This window comes from Chiloscyllium plagiosum, unplaced genomic scaffold (genome assembly GCF_037043375.1).
Source record: "Chiloscyllium plagiosum isolate Xiang-an unplaced genomic scaffold, Cpla_swu_hap1 HiC_scaffold_7, whole genome shotgun sequence".
Lineage (NCBI taxonomy): Eukaryota > Metazoa > Chordata > Chondrichthyes > Orectolobiformes > Hemiscylliidae > Chiloscyllium > Chiloscyllium plagiosum.
The window spans coordinates 61,207,661-61,213,532 of NW_028270145.1; the positions used below are offsets into that span (position 1 = coordinate 61,207,661).

At 37.7% G+C, this 5,872-nt stretch overlaps 1 pseudogene; it reads right to left on the minus strand.

Annotated features, from left to right (window-relative positions):
* Positions 1–4,510: 4,510 nt before the first annotated feature.
* LOC122552072 (U6 spliceosomal RNA) lies at positions 4,511–4,608 on the minus strand (annotated as a pseudogene).
* Between the last annotated feature and the right edge of the window lie 1,264 nt (positions 4,609–5,872).

A 5,872-nucleotide genomic window follows, 5' to 3' on the forward strand; every position in this document is an offset into this window, starting at 1 on the left:
AACAGCTACTAGCAATCATAGAATGAACTTTTGTTCCAAAGTAGCGTCATTTGATTGCAAAACGTTTGCCCTATTTCTCTCTCCACATATGCTGCATACTGATTTTCCACATCACTTTCCACTTTATGTTCCAGATTTCCAGCATTGACAGTACTTTATAGTTATGAACTTTTCTCAATATTGCTTCATCCAGATTGGAGCTGGCTAAATATAACAGCTTGCTGTTTAACATCCACTGTTCCATCAAAGAGACCATTGAGTTTTTCTGTTCAGAAAACTAACTATATTTCATTCTTTCTTGCTCGAGATCAGCAGGGAGAGTGAGTATGCACCTTCGCAAAGAGCTTAGATCTTGTCATGGTTAGGGGAGTATTGGAAGCATTTTGAAGCCCATTGCTTTATGGATGCCATGTGTCAACTGTGGTAGAACTGACTGGGAGAGGTTGATGTAGTTTCTTGATTAAACAGCACTGCTGGCGTGATATGCCTGAGTGCTGTCTTATATGTTAACTTGTACAACATGTGACACAAAGATCTTTTGAAGGAGATGTCTTGAAGTTTATGAATAATACTACTATTTGCATTGCTATAATTTCACAGGCTCATTCATAATCTGTTTCTTTTTCTCACTGATGTTCCTGTACATTAAGTATACACAACTGACTGACTGAACACCCAATACTGACTCCATTGCACTGACCATGTGACTGAAGATGAGATGGGCACATTCATAAGGGAATATCACATGTCATAATATCATTTAACTGTCTTGAGGGTATATTTGGCCACCTGACCTGGAATTTTTGAATAAAGCATCATAATCCCCTTGCAAAATATCTAACTAGTAAGTGACAGTAGGTAGCAAATCATTCAAATCGATATCCTGGTAGTCGTCATGTTGTCATCATTGTGCAGCAATTCACCATGAGAGTTATAGTTGAACTACCAAGGAAAACCAAGTGTGGTTACTGCGCAACAAGGTATAGTAGTTCATGATTTTGCTGATAACCTTGGGGTACAATGCATACATTTGCATGTCATGCGTGCAAAGAAAGCCACACTGTTAAACAAAATGCAACTGAAGAGGCAATTGACATGTTGAAACAATACTTTCATTACCTGGATTATCCTGTTGGAGTTCTGCATTATGAATGAACCTGTGACATTACAGCAATGTAATTCATGGATTATTCATAGACTTTAAGACATCTACTTCAAAAGATCTTTGTATCACATGTTCAATGAGTTAACATATAGGAGAGTACTCAGTCATATCATACCAGCAATGCTACTCAACCAAGAAATGACATCAGGCCCTCCCAGTCAGCTCTACTGTAGTCAACAATTTATGCTCAGTGGCATGGTGGATAACCTTACAATGTGATAGGACAGATCTTGTCACTCTGAAGGAAACAGCAGTGAAACAGAAGAAGTGAAGAGGAAGGAAAAAGACATTCTAAGAAGACAACATAATGAGTCCCCTTCTGCCAGAGTTTACTGTGAAGTTGGCACACTGTAAAAAATTATCAATGGTTATGATTAATCATGTATCATGATCCCCACTTCTATTTCTGGGAGCATCATGGACTAGACCAGGCTGCATCCCTGAGTTCTTTGTTTACTATCATATTGCTCACTCATTCTGAGCCTACCTGGATACTCACAGCATCTTTGCCTTGCCATGCAGTTTTGCACTCTGCCCATTTCCCTCGAAGTGGAGGCTCATATAGTCCAATCTTGCCGTGAATTTAGTACACAGCTACAAAGATGGGAAATGTGTTATAATTGTCTTCAGGCCTTAATCAAGACAAGGGAGATAGCCTTGCTCAGGAGTACAATAAATGAAGGGCAATTTTCAACATCAATCCAGAGACTGGGATACAGCCAGTTAGAAGCTCTGGGCAACTTGAGTAAGGAACTTTTCTGCATAAGGCATGAGGAGCCAAATATCAGGCAGCCCACCATCCATCTTGAAATATTCTATCAATACGAGGGGGCTACTTTCCTCTTGGACCTAGCAAGAGGTGGGTGCTAAGAGCAATGGAAGCAAGTGGCACAATTGTTACTTTTGGTGCAAGTGGGGAGTCATTTTGGGTGACTGATTAGAAACACAGAGACCATGTAAGGTTAAAGCTGTTGAATGTTGAGGTGGCGACAGTGAGTGAGGGAAGATGTTGCAAGCAATAGCGAGAGTTGTAGAGCTTGAGCCTTTGTGTCTTAGTTTTGACATTCTGAAAAATTTCACAGGTCTACTTTTGTTCCTGCTAAACGGTTATTACATAAACCTGTACCTCTTCATAAAGAAATTAGTCTGTGAGCAATTTTGTTTTTTTTTAACCTTCGACTCTCTGGCCTTTGCTATTGGCCACAAGCATATCTCTTGCTTTCCTTTCCCCTACTGGTGTGTTGTTGAAAAACATTTTCATGTCACCAGTAGGGGATTTATGACATGCATAAAAGGGCTAATTAACTAGCAACCCAGTATTATGGGCTTTCTGGAGGTAAATGTAAGCTTAAGAGAATTTTTAATAGCCAGTGGAAGAACCATTTTGTCAGTAACACAATACCTTTCAGCATGTTATCATTTTTTCATCTCCACAAATTACTGCAATTTGCTAAAAGCTGCCAGAAAGCATAGTGCAATGACCTTGCCAGGGATTTGAAAATAGACACTTGTGAGTGCATAGGTACTTGTGTTCACAGCATTAATGGGCTATTTCTGTTGAAGATAGTCTGCTAAATTCACTATGAAAACATTCTGTGATCTCTTAATTCGGTACTTGCTGTTTAAACCTGGAAATATTGGTCGATCTTGCAATGAATTTGACAAATTTACAATGAATAGAAAACCAAAAGAATGAAGTCACAGATGGTCAAAGTTTAAATATCTCAGATGAAAACCTATGTTGCTGGAAGAAATCAAATCTTCAGGTATTAATCGCTGGGAGATATCAAAGTCATTCCAAAGAAATTAGATAAGTAAACAAAGATTTCTTCAAGTTTGCATAGTAACTCATTCACAAACATATAATTGATGGCACTTGCTAAAACCAAAGAATTAAATTTGAAATGGCCCTGACAAGAAACTTAATATGACATTATCATATGAATAAGTCCACTCATTTGCCTTTCCTTTTAGAAAAATAATTTATGCATCAGATCTTAATATTCTGAAAGCAAAATTAAACAGTCACAAGGGGACAGATACAAGAATACAGAAACACTGTTAGAGCACCTCAGCTTCCAACGCAGCAGACAAATTGCCCATTTATGCTCCTAGGAGCCATAAAGTCATAATATACAATTGATTTGTGGTAGGTAGTGTTGAAGATTGAAATATTGCTATCATAAAATGCTATATTATTAGCGTGATTCTATTGTTATCCAATTGTGATCATCAGAAATTGCAGCTAAAGAAAATGTTAATTAGAGTGGTGTTCCATTGTTTCCTGAGTCTCCTCCCCAAGCATGAGAAAAGCAGGTCCAGAAATTCTCCCTTGTTTCTTCTTTTTTAATTAATTCATGGAATGTGGGCAGTGCTGGCTGGTTCAACATTTATTGCGTAGCCCTAGTCGTCCTTGAGTAGGTTCGGTGAACTGCCATTTTGAATTGCTGAAGCCTACTTGTTGTAGGTAGACACACAATGTCATGAGGAAAGGATTATCAGGATTTTGACAAATCAACAGTGAAGAAATGGCAATATATTTCCAAGTAAGGATGGTGAATGGTTTGGAAGAAAACTTGCAGTTGATTGTGTTCCACTGTATCTGCTGCCTTTGTCCTTCTAGATGGTAACAGTTGTAGGTTTTGAGGGTTCTGTCTAAAGAACTTGCATGAATTTCTATGATTTCTTTTAGATGGTGCATGTTGCTGCTGCTGAGTGCCATTAATGGAGGGACTGTATGTTTGTTGGTACCAATTACAGTACTGCTTTGTCCAGGATGACAATAAGTATATGGAGTGTTATTGGAGTTGCAGGCAAATGAGGCGTATTCCATCACACTCCTAACTTGTGCCTTATAGATGGTGGCTTTATCAGGTGAGTTACACACTGCAGGATTCTTAGCTTTTTACCTGCTCTTGCAAACATAATACTGGTATGGCTCTTGTTCCTAGGCCCTTTTCTTGTCATATTCCATCCTTATGTATGTCTTTCACTTTCCATGCCACTATTTGTGCCACTATGTACTACAATTGTGATAATGTTGGTATTTTTCTCTATATTGCATGATATTTGCATATAAGCTGCTTTCTTGCCTTTTTATATTTGTATTACTTTTTATTAAAATGGAAAAAAGAATAATGCAGTTATGAAGTAGAAAGAAGCTAAAAAAGGAAAAGAAACATTTTAATGACTGCAGGAAACATCCACAATATATGCATGTATTACCAGTGAAAAACTATTTTCAAATCAACTGTTCAGGGAATTACACACACCTGGAATAGGTGGGACTTGAACCCTTGCCTCCTGGATGAAACAAGGGATTTTACCACTGCACTACAAGAGGCCTTAAATATGGAACACTTCACGAATTTGCATCACCCTTGTGCAGGGGCCATGCTCATCTCTGATTTGTTCCAATTTTAGTGTATGCGCTGTTGAAGCAACCAGTGAATAACTAACAATTCACTGATATTTCAGACATCAGTACCCAGCACAGAATGTGGGCTGAATGAATAATGCTGAAAATAAACAACGGCCACTAAATAATCTTTTCTTAACCTTTGTCCTATTTAATTTAAAAAAAAACAAAGGATTTTTTTGTAGCTTCATTGACTCAAATTACTTGAGCAGAGACATCACTGATAAGTGCATAAATAACAATATCACAAAGTTACCAACTCCAGAGAATCCTTTCAGGAAACGAAAAGACCAAACATAACATGCTGGTTTGGAATTGGTATCTGGCAGCTTTATCTAATACTACAGTGGTAATGTAAAAGATGTTATTCTTGATGAGAAATTTTGGAAATTCAAATAGAAACATGGCTGCAGATCATAATGAAGGCTTTTTAGGCAGAATATCTTATATCGACTCCTAAATCAGTACTAAACAGCTGTGTGAGTAATGTAAACAAAGAAATGAAAAATTAAGGCCATGCATCAGTACAGTGTGGGTGAAACTATTGTTAATATAATGTAATCACAAACAATTTGCTGTTTCTAAAGACAGCCTTGTGCTTTTGTTCATAGGTTTTATTGAATTCCATTTAAAACGAATTGCTCCAAAGTATCAAAAGAAGTAGTAGCCAAAGACCAAAATTTCTTGCAATAGCGTAAAAATGTTTTAGACCAGGTAAGAAGAAGTTTAGCTTCTTGCACATGTTGTAGAACGAGTTCTGTTCGTTCACTGTGTTGTGGGTTTTTGCCTCCGGCAGGATATTTGTACTGGATGAAATAATACTTGCGTTAACTCCTGTAACGTTACAACCAGACATGTGTAACGTAGTTTTGAAAGGTTTAACAGATGTTTATTATAGAACCTATATATCAAGCCAGCCAAGATTAACATGGACGACTCTACTTCTCAACCTCTCCTTGCCCAATATATTGATTTTCACATTAAACCACCACCAGTTATCTCTCTCTCCAATGAGACAACAGCTGTATTGTCTGGTAAGACTATGGCATCTTTACACTTTATATCACGTATGTCTACCAACAGTTCCTCTAATTTTGTTTCAGTGCAGTGCACAGACCTCTAAGGTGGGTACATGGCAGTGACTTCCGAAACAGGAAATCAGTATGTTGACATGTCAATTGGCATGTATGGAACCTTGGCAGAACCTCAGAATGGCCACACAAATTAGAGAAAGCATTGAAATCTACATATAAAATCATCAAAAGCATTTCAATGTCTGTTACAAACTC